The sequence below is a fragment of the Squalius cephalus genome, assembly GCF_949319135.1.
Source record: "Squalius cephalus genome assembly, chromosome: 17".
Taxonomy (NCBI): domain Eukaryota; kingdom Metazoa; phylum Chordata; class Actinopteri; order Cypriniformes; family Leuciscidae; genus Squalius; species Squalius cephalus.
The window spans coordinates 21211636-21227761 of record NC_137138.1 but is presented as its reverse complement, the minus strand read 5'-3'; the positions used below and the strand labels follow the sequence as shown (position 1 = coordinate 21227761).

Here is a 16126-nt window from a genome sequence, read left to right as displayed (position 1 = left end):
TGAATAGGGAAGCATTTCAGAGGTTGTTTCAAGCGATTACATTTTGTTGAAATATTATAAAGATATTATTTTGTTTACAATAACATCTACCAATGAATTTCCACAATAAGACCATGATATACCATCAGTTTTAATTTTCGTGATGATTTCAATGGCGATTTGATTGACTAAAAGATTGATAATGACTGGGGTTCTGTGTGGAGATTCAAGATTTGAGTTTCGTTCACTGCTGGTGTGTCTTCCGAAGTCATGCAACTGCCCCGGGGGTGAATAAAGAGAGAATGACAGAAATGGAAGGAGGTTAAATAGAGGCAGGGAGAGAGATGGCGCTAATGCATGGAGTGTATTCTGCTCGTAACCTTGATGCTGATGGTTCCCTAGAATTTAATAACACACAAAGCCAAACACACACACATTTCCCCCTAGTGCACCTTGTCCTCAGGAAAGTCTTCATCAGGGACGTTATATTTATCTTCTCTGAATGGACAGCATGTAGAGAGGTAATCAGACTCAATCAGATGACCAGCCCCCAAGCTGAGGCACAGAAAGAAAGAGAAAAAGAGAGAGAATGAGAGGAGGGATGGGAGGGCAGGGAGAGTGAAAGAAGAGTGAAGGGAGGGAGGAGAATCTGAGATGTGAGGATTCTGCCTTACATCACTGAGCGTGTCTTACTGAGGATACAATTGTTACTGTTCTAACTCGTATGCAAAGGTCCATTTTGTGTTGTTTCAAACAGAACTGCTGCAAGACTGTGTCTGTCCTCAATGAGTAAACACTGAAATATCAACAGGTAAGACCACTTTAACAAACTCCAATACGTAATGTGTCTTTTATATTATCTTTTGTTATGCTAATTACAGGATACACACCGTATTTTTCTTTTTAGATTAATTTATGCATTAAAGAATTGTAATTATTATTTTAATCTGGGATGTTGATGTCATCTTAACCCTGTGTGTGTGTCAGAAGAAGAACAGAGTCTACACACACACACACGCTTGTTTTTTTCATGTTGGTAACTTTCCATCAACTTCTATTGTTTTTAATACTGAGCTAATGATATTTTCTATCCCCCAACCCAACACGTAACCCTTTTCAGTTTCATTAAGACATTATTTTGCATGTTTTTTTTTTTCCCATCTGGGGCCCTGTTTACACCTGGAATTAAGATGCATTTTGGTTGATCGGATCACAAGTTGACAAGGGAGACACATTCCCGTTTATGCCTGGTGTTTTAATCCATCTCTTTTGTCCACTTTCAACCACTTGATGTCCTGATTTCTTAGAGGGAACGGTTTATGGGCGAGTAAATGTATGGGGTTTTTTCAGATCTTTCGATCTAATAGACAAAATAAGCTCACGCAATTTACATATGAATGCGACCTTAGACGATGGAAAAACAGACAGAGAGCAGCAGCTTTCATTTCTGCTCTAACAGCCGCAAGACACGACAAATGCTGTGAATGTGTGTTAGAAAACAGGAATGGTGAGAGAACATTGTGCTTGGTACATTTTTCTTCTTCAAACCAAACTTAGGTCTTCAGCCGACAGTTTAAATCCCGTCTGGATAGCGCTCTTCCCATAATGTTTACACATTTGGTCAGTAGGTGGAGAGTAGGCGGTCTTTTGTGGCATTCAACCACGTGAAGTTCTACACTACTCTGGTACATTTACACGACAACAATGTAGGTCTACTAAAAATGGAAATGTTTTTCCTTTGCGTTTTTCGCATACAGATAACAATGTTTTCAAAATGAGACGAAATGATGGAAAATGATTAAAAACGCTGTACTCTACTGCCAGGACAGTAGTTGGCGATGTCACTTTGTAAAGAAACACTACCTACCTATAGACTGAACACGTAATCTGCATGCCGTTTACACAACACCGTTTTCAACTAAAAACGGAAAACCTTTGACAGACCATTTACATGACAATGGTGTTTTGGAGGCCTGAAAATGCAAACTTCTGAAAACGGATTTCAAAGTGCAAGTGTTTGACAATACTGTAATCGTCTCCATGTAAGCGACAAAAACGTGAATTTGTGAAAACTGTGGCGTCATGTGCAAAACGCCGCTGGCAAAACCAACAATGCAGGTTTGAGAGGTGGTGCCCCGACAAATCTCGCGAGAATCTCGTCTCATACATCAACAACATATGAAGCAGCCTCTATGGAAAACACTAGCACGCATTTCAGACGTGAATCATGGCAGAGTCGACGAAGAAAACGAAGAAAGCGCGGTCAGAAGAGTGCAGAGACGGCTCTGCGTGAGTGGCATTTACGACAGTAACGTTAAATACAAGTACTCCACAGCGACTCTAGGGGTCGCTGTTTGAGAAAAACAGAAACTGCATAGTGTGCCTTTAACGGTGATCGTTTTGACAACATTGTCGAATCTACGCGAAAAAAGCAAAGAAAATACTTTTCTACCAGAAAGACTTAGAGTGCAGGTGAACGTTTGCATGGTATTTATTCCATAAAAAGTATTAACAGATGGTAGTGAGCTACAATGATTCATGTTTAGTAGTATAGAAAAGTTATTTGGCGTAGGTCCCTTCTTTAGTCCAAATCCTGGGGATGCAGATTCGGCTAACCCTGCCTGAAGATAAAGGCAGGGGCCTACCCCTACTCCTGATGGATGGATGAACATCATCAACTGTGAACATGAAACAGAGTTCAGTGCTTATACGGAGCCGGTTGCACCAACAGGGCTTTACTAAGCCTGGTCCTAACTGCTAAGTAGGTCTTAGTTAAGACCAGTCTTTAGAGCTGACTTAACGTCAGTTGCACCAACCAAACTTAAGCCTAGGCTTAACTACGCCTGGTCTTAGCGTAGCGCGTTCATGTGAATGACCACGAAACTATAGCAGTTGACTAGCAGCGTGCGTTGCTAGGTTACGCTGTAAACTATCTTCCGCTGTTTTGTTAACTTGTAGCCGTATCAGTCGACACGCGGTGGATTTGTGGACATTAATCATGTCTCCAACAGTGTTTTGAAACGCACCATTTGCATAAAAACATAGCGCTATTAACAGCTGTACTGCTGGTGTCAATGCTGCGTTGTGGTTCGACACAAACTGTAACTGTTTATCTCTCCGACAGAATCGAAACCTCATTGTCACAATGTAAACATCCAATGGATTGCTTCTGTCCCTAATAACTCTCTCCCGTCTAATTTTTTGTGATTGATACATGTATCCCTTGTGCTTTTTGTTTAATAATAATAAAAAAAAATAATAAAAAAAAACTCTCTCCCGTCTAAAAGCCCGCTATGTCTTTACTGCTGAGTTATCAAGTGGTTACTATAGAAACACTATCTGTCGGATAACGGCTATTAACGCTATTATATGCCTAGATTTTGAATTTACGCCTGCTACTGACTAGGCGTAAGATTTACGTCCGGTCTTAGTGAGAAGAGGATTTAAGCCTGGATGGTGCAACTGTCGTAACTTTTAGGTCGGACTTAGAATGCTGAGTTAAGACCTACTTACCTTAAGACCAGACATAAGCCCTGTTGGTGCAACCGGCTGGTGTCAAGCAGTGATTGGCCAAGCCAATTAGTATGAATGAATTACGTGGCATTAGAGTCTTCGTGGTAGAACTTACGCTAAAAGCTTCAATGTTTAGTATCGCTGTCGTGTAAGTGTACCCTTAGACACTGTTTACGTCTGTATTTAGCGTCTTCCAATTGTCATCCGATCAACCAAAGCGTAGCTTAATACCAGGTGTAAACAGGGTCTTGGGGACCATTAGTCAGTCATTACAATTTAGTTGATTTTAGGATTTACTATCCCTTTGCACTCTACTTCCCACAGTGTTCATTCAAATTAGCCATTAGCCAAATTAATCATATAATGTGTATATATTACTACAGAATTGATATAATTTTGCTTGTTAAAATGATCTTAGTTTTAATTCTTTCTTAAATATGAATCTGTTAAACAACCAAAGGCTTGGCTGATATGTAGTTAAGTGGTCAAAATATACTTATTAGAATAAGTTGTGCAGAGAGGTGTTTGGTGTTGTTGTTACAGTATATCTGACAGTCCTGCATGACCAGTCACAAGAAAGAAGGAAAATATGAATCATGAATGAATTAATTGTTCATGATGCGATCTGTAACATGCATTTAGAAAATAGAATACGGAGACTAAAAACACTGACACTAAAGACACTGCCCAAAGTGCTTTGCATGAATTGAATTTCCTGCGATGTATTAGATTGCGATGATGATACTTCCTCCTGATCTTCATATTTTAATAGATATCAATTATCTGTTTACAACATTTTAAATGCTTTCAGAGTTCAGAGATCATGTACAACATGATCCGAGATGAATCTGTAGATTTAGTTGGCTTGGTTTATTACTAATTATTTTGACTCATCTTGATCCAGTATATTGTTCATAACACAAAGATGTAAAATACACAACAAAGACAATTTTAAACAGTGCGAATGATTCAGTGTCATCAAAAGGTGAGGTCAAGCTAATCATTTTCCATCACTCAACAGCAAACTCAATAGTGTTGTTGTAACCGTTCTTAATGTTCTCCAGAACACTGTGCACAGGCATACAATTTTACCCTTCTCTGTTTTGAAAGATGAAAAATCACATTTTGAGACAAGGGTCCCTGTAATCTAAACCCACCCTGGAGGGACACCGCCCGTCACATTCTTTCGTTCATCTGTCAGGCTCCTGGTACTAGCTTGTTGCCATGGTAATGTGTCTGGAGCTGTAGAGTCCTAATTGGACTCAGTCCTGGGTGAGATTTTGAATGGCTGCTTCCATGCTTCTCTCTTATTTAGAACTGTTGAATACTGATTAAGGATACTGTTTTACGGACATTCACATAATACCGAACTAAGATGCAGGGCTGAAAACGGAGGCCCTGTTTTATAATTATATATCTTTCTTCTTGCTCAGTATTTGCATCTCATTTTAAAACCGTCTTTCCCTCTTGCCCCGTCTGTCTATTATCTATCCATCTCTATAGCTCTATCTCGCCCTCATAGTCTCTCTCCTGCCAGTTAATACACATGCATGCAGGGTTGAGGGTTTAATGAGTCACAGTCTGCTGTCTTCTAGATGCTGACATTTGCACCAATCTTATGTTTGAGCTCAGACTCGCCTCAGCTGGTGGCCTTCTTCCAGCTGACATGACTTTTCAAGAGTCCTGCTGGGTGACATACTAGTTCCTCTAAAATGATGTGTATCCAATAACACCAATACTAAATTGTAGGCTATCAGTAGCGGCTCCTGACCGTACATTCAGATTCTGAGTCTTAGCCCTAGTTTATAATAAACATTTTGCATGCATAGAATGCCTTAAAGGACTATTTATTGCCTCAGAATGTTGTTTTAGAATGTTAGCTAAAAGTTGTGAGAATTCTGGTTGGGAAAATAAATTTTATTCTCAGAACAAACATAAAACAAACACAACAGAACTAAATAAATGCTATTCCCATTAGCACGTTTAAACTTTCATTAATTTGATACAAAGAACAGACCAACTTTACTGACCTGATGCAGACTAATGTTGTGCTGTTTTATAAACTGCTTTGTTTATAATATTGTATTGTACCTCCATGTTCAATCTCTGTCTATGCATTGGTCAGTATTTGAGCTAAGATGTGTTTGTAATTTAAGAGCTTTGAAAGGTGTTGATGAGTCATATCAGTGAAAGGAAAACTAATCACGCAGCAAATAGATGCAGTCTAGGCTTAGTTTGCCAAATCCTGAGAATTATTAAAGGCATTTATGCAGTCAAGGTTCTGAGCAGCCAATAACAATAGAGGTTTAATAATTTCATATAAACAGAACAAGGACAGAGATTATTTATTTGAAGCAGAGATGGCATTCATGAATGCATTTAGAAAACATCGATATTTCTACACAAGCAGTTTCAGATATGATGAGTGCAGAAAGAGAAATACCTAAGCCAGTCCCAGGCTTATTTCTGCTTCAAAAGCTTGGTGCTTCATGGGTCCTTTGTGCTGTGATGATTCAGTGACACAGTATGAAGACATTGACTTCACTGCTCTGCTCCAGATTCTGAGAACTTTAATTGAGCAAATGGTTTCTTAAAGAGTCTATATTATGCCCTTTTACAAAGTGTTGATTTTGGGTTTAATACTTGAAAGTTAAAAAAAACACATTATTTTTCTACATATTTTAGATTGATGCAGCACCTCTCTTCCCAGTCTGTCAGTTACGCTCCATTTAGTTTATGCCTATGAAGCCCCTCCTTCAAAAAAGTTGTTCGGTTGGACCAGTGTGATTGGTCAACTGCTTTGAGCGTGTTTTGAAAATGTTACATCCCTTACCATAGCTGCCTTAGATCCAGGCTGGAAAAAACAGGACCTCTTGGTCTGTCACATCAGTGCAAGGAGCGCATGATGAATGAGAGTCAAACGAAAAAGTCTTTATTTAGAAATCCACAGGGAAACGTAGGAGATAAACAGAGAATACTCAACAGCTTACACAGACGTAAACCATAGACGAGATCGGACAACTTAACTGAAAGAAACAGGGAGTATAAATACTAGAACAAATGAGGGAACTAATGAGTTAATTAACAGAACAAGTGAATGGGATAACTAATCAAGCACATTGGGAAACTGGGTTAAACAGGCAGATAAGGAAGACAGAACCAAAGCACAAAGAAACATGGCCAAAACAGAACATAACTCAGACATTACGCCCATCCCGAAAAGGTGCGTCCTCGCGCCATAAATAGTCCAACTGAGGAGGAATCGCAGGGGGCTCTGGAGGAGGACGTGGAACTGGAGAGGGGCGAAACAAAACTAAGTCCAACACATAAGTCGATGGGGGAGTGGAGGGTGGGAGGAGCCAAAGGGAGAAACTGTGCAGACGACACCCTAGGGACAAGCGATGGAGAAGGACAAGCTGGAGATGGAGACCCAGGTGGAGCTGATGACCAGAAGAGCCCAGAAACATTGCTGGCACTAGAGACCAAGGTGGCGCTGCAGCTACGAGTGTCCGAGGTGGAACCAAGAAGCCTAAAGCCTGAGGCGGAGCCGGTGGGACTGAGGATGAAGGCGGAGCCAGGGGAAGACAGAGCCAGACGAAGCCAAAGGTGCAGGTAGGACAACGTCTGACCGTGGCGGAGCCGATGGGACAGAGGAAGCCCGGTGGTGCCGTAAGGATGATGGTTTCTGGTGGAGCCTAGGGAGGGAAGAGTCAAGGCGGAGCCGACAGTTCAACATTCCGTGGTGGAGCAATGGGTTCCGAAGCTGGAGGCGGAGCCAGGGGATCCTTCTTACTGGGCGGAGCTGGTGACCTGAAGCTCCGAGCCAGATCCTCACAATACAGTGTAGGAGGTGAAGTGTGGTGAAGGTAACCAGCGGAGGTGGGGCTGTGGATCTGGCTATCAGAGGAGATGGGAGAGAGAGGCTGGCAGGGATCACAAGCGACATGAGGCTGGGTGGAACCAGCAGGGAAACAGGAGATTCAGGGCTAGGTGTATCCATCAGGGAAACAGGAGATTCAGGGCTAGGTGGAACCAGCGGGGAAACAGGAGATTCAGGGCTAGGTGGAACCAGCGGGGAAACAGGAGATTCAGGGCTGGCTGGAACCAGCGGGGAAACAAGAGAGTCAGGGCTGGCTGGAACCAGCGGGGAACAAGAGAGTCAGGGCTGGGCAGAACCAGCGGGGTAAGGAGAAATGAATAATTATTTGAAATCACTGGTTTAGGTCCGATCTTCTGTCACGCAAAGTGAATGCACGTAACGTGAATGCAACTTAACCATGCCTCGTACCCTTTTTTTGTGTATGCTTTGAGTGGTGATTATTTAAATGAGGGATATTGTGACATGTACGTTACCTGAAGAAAACCCTGAAAGACAATAATCAGGGTGTTTCAGGGAGTTTACAATGCTTAATGATAGAGAGAATTACTACCTCTGGAGTGACTTTGTGCGTTGTAGACCCTTTTTTCATGCTCAAACAGCAACATTACGCAGTAAGGAAAGTTAAAGGGATAGTTTACCCAAAAATTAAAATTCTGTCATCATTTACTCACCCTCATGTTGTTCCTGACCCGTAAGACTTTCATTCATCTTCGGAACAGAAATTAATTTTTAATGTAATCTGAAAGATTTCTGTCCTCCCATTGACAGTCCACTCAACTACCACTTTGGCGCTTCAAAAAGTTCAGAAATAGATCATAAAACTAATCCATATGAATCAAGCAGTTTAATTAAAATTTTCTGAAGAGACAGGATCTCTTTATATTATGAACAGATTGGTAGTGACTTTTGCATAGCACTCACGTTCACGTTCTCTCACGTAAAAATTTAGATGTTTTGGGATATTCAAATTCAGGCTTTTGTTGACATGCACTTTCAATGGTACCTTTCTTGCTTCACTTTACCTCAAAAGCCATGTCTCATTCTCAGCTACGCCTACAGTACCTTGTCATGGGATTCCCGCCAGGAGCAATTTGGAATCAGTTTGTTCAGTGACAAATATTCCACAGAGACATGGTACAAAAGGTGTGAAAGTGAAGCAAGCTTCTAAAGAAGAAGACCCATAATCTCTCTAGACCAATTACAGTTATCATCCTATTAAACTAATGAGTGACATTCAGAGATGAAATTTCCTCTTTGTGAAGTATTGTCATGGCTAATGTTGTTGTTCTCCATCTCTTTCATATTTTCAGATAACCAAAAGCATTGACTACATTACCTAGAGACAGCTGATTTCCTCAAGCCAAGACATGGAAAGGACAGAGAATAAAGTGAGTGGAGACTGAACCAAATGCTGAGAGCATAACTGAAGAGAGCGGAAATGGTCCTAATAGAAAACACAGATTTTTCATAAGTGAAAGTTGATGATTTTCTGGTCTGAGCCCATCTTATTTTCATTCTCCCAAGGTGTCCACCATCTCCCCACAAAAACAGACAGTGAAAAATAGATCCAAGTCCACAGATGAGGTACAGCAAGCCAAAAAGGTAATGGCTCTGCAGAATGCTAATATCCAACACATTTCAATTTAATTTGAAGCTCACCTCATCTTTATTTACATCTTTAATGTGCCTTATGTGCATGTATATGACAATGTGGCATTTGTACATAAAATAAGATGATTAAATGTAAGTTTTCAGTTTTTACAAGCAGTGTGTCACTCTACTAAAGATTTCAGAAGCTGTCCAGCACCATCTAGTGATATGGTCGAATAATCTTTAAATGTGTGTGTGTGGATTTTCTTGGGGACAAAGTATCTCTACCTTTTTTGAGTCCATAGAGGTGTCCTCATTTGAAAAATTTTCCCAATAATAATAACAATACTTATTTTAATACTTTTATTATTATTATATTTTTTGGAATGTACAAAGTATATCTAGCTTTCTTTGAGCGAATAGAAATGTTTTTAATATTTCAAAAAAAGAAAATAATAATTAATACTAATAATAATTAACTTGTAAAGTGATTTCTATGGGCTAAACTCTGTCAGTAAATATGTGCAAAATTGTACCTTTAGCTTGTCACTGGGTCGATTGACAACAAATCCCCTTTTTATTTTTTTAACAGGAGTGTAAAAAAAAAAAAACCTTTATAAATGCAATTCATTTCTCAAGGTAATGCACTCTCTAAGGGAAGATGTTACCCCAGTCGCAAGCAAAAAGTCATTTTTGGACAGTGTATGTCGTCATTTAGATAGCGGAGTAAATGTGTTCAGAAATCCTCTTACTGCAGTCTAAAGTCTTTGGTTTTTGCCCTCCTGCCACAGGCCTTTCATACACCACAAAAATCTCTTCCGGCTAAACCAGAAACCGAACAACTAGAGGTAAACATGAAATTATGGATTATGGGCCGCTTTAGAGCTTGACTTTGAAAAAATGAGATCAAAGATTAGTCCCAAGACCAGTCAGTACTGCTTGTGCTGTCAGAGCTGCTTTATTATGTGTCTCATTTTTGTGTTGTTTGATATCCTTGATTATATTGTGTCTAATGTTTGTATATTTTATAGGAGACCTCAGAACTGAGTGCCTCATCGGAGGAGTTCAAATGATTGCCGGATTCAAACTTCAGTGCTTTGAGGTTTAGAGCGATCAGCTGGAATTATGGGTAATAACAAGAGGATGATTCAATGTCTCTGTTTATGGAATTGTGATTTTAGTTTAGTCAGCATAGAAGAAAACCAACAATAATCATGTGTAGCTTCTTGAATTTGTATGAGCCTGATGTTGTTTGTGAAATAAATGCAGAAATGGATATGACAGTGATTTGTGTGTGCAATTCATATTAGTAGGTTAATACATGCACAGTTGTAGTGGCTTGTAAAATATAAATAAAATGGATTTAAAAGCAACTTTTCACAAACACTATCATAATATTAAAAAAAAGTATATTTTATATTTGAAGTGCCCTGAAAATGGAAATTTCCTTAATCTGATTTTTTTTTCTTGTGTTCCAATAAAAACATCTAAAATATTTAAATAAACTATCTAATCCGGCAAAATATCCTTTAAATATCCTAACGGCCACTGTTATGACTGGCTAACAAAAAGCAGACACAAAGCATTATGAAATTATTTACTTATGGTTTATGATGCAGCAGCATCAAATTTTCAGCTTTGTGTTTCCAAATGTTTCCAATGCAGTCAAAGGCTACCACCTCCTATCTATTGCTAACAACCATGCCAGTGTCCCCTGACTGATAACAGACAGACAGATGCCGAGAGTTCACACCATGAGCTTTCACCCACTCGAAATTATTTCTGCTTATTTGGCACTGAAAATTACTGTGCGCCGGATCATTAGTACTGTTGCTCCATTGTCACATCACCACAGTGAGCTCCCGGTATGAGTACGGAATGATCCTGAAGGGCAGGTTACCCGAAGCAGATTACCAGGGTTAGAAAATTCGAGTTTCAGAAAATAATGTGCTCAGAGTGACACTTTATGAGGAAACAAATCAATACTGTCAAGTTTTCATTTCATTGTTCGTGGGTGTTCATGTTTGCCAGCTGGCTAAGACATAAATTATAGGAATGTTTGGGGGGAAAGTTATTTTTTTATCAAACTCACCTCTGTTGTTATGAATGTCTGACTAGTTTCTGGGAAAACAAACATTAGAAAAAAATAAAACAAAACTAAGGAGCAACATCTTGAGAGATTAAATGAAAATTGTATGGTTAATTGTAAGATTAAAGGTCTGGTGAGGTTACACTTTCAATAAGGTTCCATTTGTTAACATTAGTTAACTACATTAGTTAACATGAACTAACAATGAAAAATACTGATAAAGCATTTATTAATCGTAGTGAATATTAATTTTAACATTTACTAATACATTATTAAAAAACAAAATATGTATCTGTTAATATTATTTAGTCAATATGGTTACACTTTATTTGGATGGTCCACTTTAGACATTCCACTAAGTATAAGTAACTTTGCAACTACATGTCAACTAACTCTCATTAGAGTATTAGTAGACTGTAGTAGTGTTTTGGTTCGAGTTCAGGTTAGTAGAATAAGTTGACTGTAGATAGCAGTGTAGGGGGTAACTCATTACAAGTCACTCGAGTTATGTAATCAGATTACTTTTTTAAAGTAACTAACGCATTACTTTTAAATTTACAGCAAAGTATCTGAGTTACTTTTTCAAATAAGTAACGCAAGTTGCTTTGTTTTCCCATTCATTGACTGACAGCTCTCTTGTCCTCATGTTGAGAAAAATTGGGAGTAAGTGCAGAGGCGTTGTGTGTGACCATGATGGTTATTGTAGTTCTAGACTAAATGTGAGCATGTATCTCACCATCTCATCAAAATAAAGTATTAGCAGATATTAAAGGGATTGTTACACCCCGTCTATGGTAAAGGACTTAACATGAAAAAAACAACAACAATGCGGTTTCTGTTATGGAAAAGTGAATGAATCAGTATTTATTAAACAGTTCATTGTATTAAACTTATTCACCCTCAAGTTGTTCCAAACCTGATATTTTAAAGAATGTCGGTAACCAGTTGTTGTCAACTGTCTTTAAAATACCTTCTTTTGTGTTCAATAGAAGAAAGAAACTCATACAGGTTTCAATGCTCCCGAATTCAATGCCAGGCCATCCCGCATGGACCAAAGCCCCCTCACCACTGGTCCAAAAGCCATGACCTCTTACCATGTAGGCCTCCTCCCGGCTTCCACCCAGTTGATGACTACCTGGAGCTCGGGGTCCTTGCGCTGCTCAACGGCCCGTGCTACATTTGAATCAGGCAGCACTGCACAACAAGACATCTCCATCCCCATCTCCGGGGTTATGTCAGCTGGTCCCTGCATCACATATCCATCCAGTTGCTCACATTGTGGGCAGGATGTCATACAGGTGCGCCTTGACAACACGTCCACATTCTTCAGTTCAGTCAGTTCTTGCGATGCTGAATGGTGAATTGAAACTCCTGCAGGCATTCTATCCACCGTGCACCTGTCCCTCTGGCTCCCGGAAAGACAACAACAAACACAGGGAAGCATGATCTGTTCGGATCACAAAATGAAGACCACAGAGGTGATGCCTGAAATGGCTGATCGCCTCCACCACGGCTAAGAGTTCTCGTTGGGTCACACAGTAATTACGCTCTGCCCTGCTGAAGGCCCGACTGTAGTAGGCAATCACCCTCTCTCCCTTTTCCCACTCCTGGGAGAGAACCGCACCTAGACCTACATTGCTGGCATCTGTGTCCAGGATGAATGGCAATCTAGGGTCTGGGGTGGCCAAGACTAGCGTATGACACAAAGCCTCCTTCAGGCTTTCAAAAGCCTGCTGCTGTTCTTGCCCCCACTGGAACCGCTGTGATTTCTTTGTCAACTCATGGAGGGGAGCAGCAACAGTGGCGAACCCAGGGACCCTGGGCTATTCTGGTCAGAGCCAGTATCCAAAAAGGCCCGCACCAGTTGTCCATCCACTTTGGCCTCTATTCGGTAGCACTCTACTGGACTAACCAAAGCAACAGACGATCCACAGGGAGGTTCTGGAATGGCTGATGGGCCGAGAGAACCTCCCTCTACTTCGGCCCCTGTCCATTTCCAGACGGTGGAGTGGACAAAGCCACATCCAGGGTCACACATTCCCGGCGCAAATTACCTGTTTTTCCACAGCACCAACAAACCACAAGCTCCCTCTGGGACATATTCGCCTCAACAGTTTACGACTAAGTCTGCTCCCCAGAGTATGCAGCAAAAACCCTGGGGCGGCCAACATTATTGTTGCTTAACATTCCGCTGAGCCGTTCATCCAATATCCCCTCCATAACCTGCTCTTGATCAAGGGCTTTATCAAAGTTAGATGGCTGAGCTATTCGTACTTGCTGCCGTAACCAATCTGGGGTCAATCCCCGTACGAATGTGTCCAGAACCAATGCATCCCTCACGCTTTCACTGAATGTTGGGTAGCTGTGATGGGCTAAGTGTCGCAGGTCAGCCATAAACACACCCAGGGGCTCTTTTGGTTTACGGATACGCTCCTGAAACTGCTGCTGTAAGGCCATTGGGGATGTAGTGTCTTTAGATGGCGATGCACAACAGGTACTGCTGTGCATCGCCATCTAAAGCCACTGCGAGTTGGCCCACTCTCTCAGCTTCGTGCCAGCCATTAGCCTTGGCCACCAGCTCGAACTTCTTCCGGAACGCCTCATAAGAAGAATGACCATCATAGCGCTCCAATTTCAGACAACTACGGGTTTTACTAGACCCCTGGTCAGGCATGAGTGTGGCGGACTGCATTGGCCGGTTAGAAAAGGAGCAGCCGGTGGGTGTGGACACAGCTCATTTGGTGGGGGGAGTTATATGGCAGTGCAGTTGGCCACTGAACGTTGTAAGAGGGGGCGATTGAATAAGGTTTATTAATCTGTTCTGGTGAGAAAAATGGATTAGCTCGGCTGCCAAGGAGCTGTACAGCTCGCCAAAAAGCCCCTCTTTGACATGCATATGGCTCGTTTGAGTATGATTATAACTGTAGCTTGAATCTTCAGGACAGATAGAAAAGGTTTCATCCGCCTTGACCCATGTACAGCATCTTTGTTTACCAGCGTTTCTATCCGCGTTCCGCGATCCGCGCTCCGCGTTCCAGACTGGAGTGCTTGCGATGAAATCATGTTCACCAAAAGCACGAGACATGCTAAAACAGGGTGCGGGGGACTGTGATCTAGCTTTAAGGGAATATTCTTGATCATATTCGTTCAGCAAAAGCGGCAGAAAAGGATTATTGGGCGCTAGTGCGCTAATCAGCACATTTCTTCCCTCTCGTGCACGCTCTCCCTCGGGATTACGCTCATCCCGCCCATGCCGGGGCTCTCCCCTGCTTTGCTTTAACTTCTCAGCGGATAATTGAAGCGATCTTACCGGCTTATTCTCCATCTTCTTCTGGGAATCACAAGTAGAAAGCTGTGGTTTTAAGATCCCACTTCTGACACCAGTGTGACGTTGTGCACTTTCCCAGAGAAACAGACAGGAGACGAGGATCCTGTTTACAAGCACCAAACGGCTGAGGTTTATTTCCTGAACGTGTACAACCTAAATACGGGTATCAGGAGGTTTCTTAACTGTCCCCAAAAACAACAAGAACTCCCCAAGAAGAGATAACCATAACCCTAACCCTAACGTTAGACTAACTTTCCTCCGCACCGCTCACCGCTCTCTTTCCGCCCTTCCGTCTTTAGCCCCTCCCTCTTAACCATTTCCCTCTCAGACACCTCCCCCCAGCAGGTGAATCAAGTAAGCATATTTATAACGGAGAATAAACAGTGTCAGTGCCACAATATTATTGCGACAAGTAGAAGTCCATTCGTGTAAGATATTTCCGGGTCACTAAAGACAATGTGAAATATGTAATAATGATTGGCGAAAAATTCATGCATTTAAGGGTTAGTGTCAGGTAATGCATTAACTAATGTTAACTAATGGGACTGTTTAAATATGACCTGTGAGATCATTTTATTTGCGGGGTCGCTCATTCCAGAACAGTGAGTGGCCGGATTGAATACATCAGGGATTTTATAGTTCATAAGAGTTTGAAGGCATGTTATTCATTCATGCATCTTAGAGTATGCAGTGAATTATAGTGTAACTGATTATTTGACACTCTGCATGCCTTCTATAAATCTGAACATCAATAATTTGTCTCTTTATGCATTATGCACAAGTCATGCACTTTAGTAACTGCAATCAGACGATATAATTGGAAAGCATAGCGGGTCTGGAAATATACAAACCATTCATCAGAGTCTCACCACTTGGTGTCCCACTGTCCATTCTTTGTCCCCTAAGAGAAACACAGTTATTGCTCTGCTTATCAAAGTGCTCTGTCACAGCTAAAGCATTCTGAATAAAATCATTTGAGACTTTAGTAAATGTACAACTTTTATTTCCCCATGTTTTTCTATTTACTTTTTAACTATGCACTGCATAATGAATGACTTTGTCCCCCAAACTGAGATAGCATGTATAAATGCTGGCTGATAAATGAATACACATGCAGCCAGGTGCGCAGAGCAGCATTATATGATGAGGTATGTATTGAGCATGCCGTTTTCTTTTTATCTTATATATGGTGTGTGTAATTGCTTCACAATCAAGATTGTAGTTATCAACAGAATTATACTTAAATCAAAAAGAAGAATTAAGAAAGAAGAATTAAGCAACTGACCATTTCAGAGCTTTGAATGTTCAGGAACAGAATTAACTTTATAGTTATTATGTTCAGTTTTCAAATGGTCATGACAATCTGAGTGAGATACATACACATGCTAACTTGCTAATTGGTAACACATAAACAGACACTACATGAAATGGTGGTAAAATGCATCACAATGGTAATAAAGCAAAAACGAGACATTTTCTTACAATGATGTTTTTGTTGAATGACGATATTAGGAGAATTAAATCATATATTTCTGCTTTCTGAATACTGGATAAGTGAAAATGGATCTCGCTGAGGAGGGATGAAATTAAAGCTGATTTATATTTTCACTGAATTCACAAGTCACATTGTGCACATTGTACTGGCTCTCTTGCTTCATTATAAGATTAAAAATGTTTTATTAAGATAAATATAAATCAATAAAATATTTTTTTCCCAGCGGTGATCTGGGCCCCATAACGTCATCTG

The 16126-nt window shown here is 40.7% G+C and overlaps 1 long non-coding RNA gene across 2 annotated transcripts; it reads left to right on the top strand.

The window, feature by feature from the left end:
• The first annotated feature begins 533 nt into the window (after positions 1-533).
• LOC307144290 lies at positions 534-10242 on the top strand. Of its 2 annotated transcripts, XR_013818718.1 has the most exons (6): positions 534-635; positions 737-790; positions 8683-8760; positions 8897-8974; positions 9754-9810; positions 9994-10242. It is a non-coding gene; the product is annotated as an uncharacterized lncRNA (long non-coding RNA). The 2 variants fall into 2 exon arrangements; XR_013818719.1 differs by lacking the exon at positions 534-635 and having other exon boundaries at positions 646-790.
• The last annotated feature ends 5884 nt before the right edge of the window (positions 10243-16126 follow it).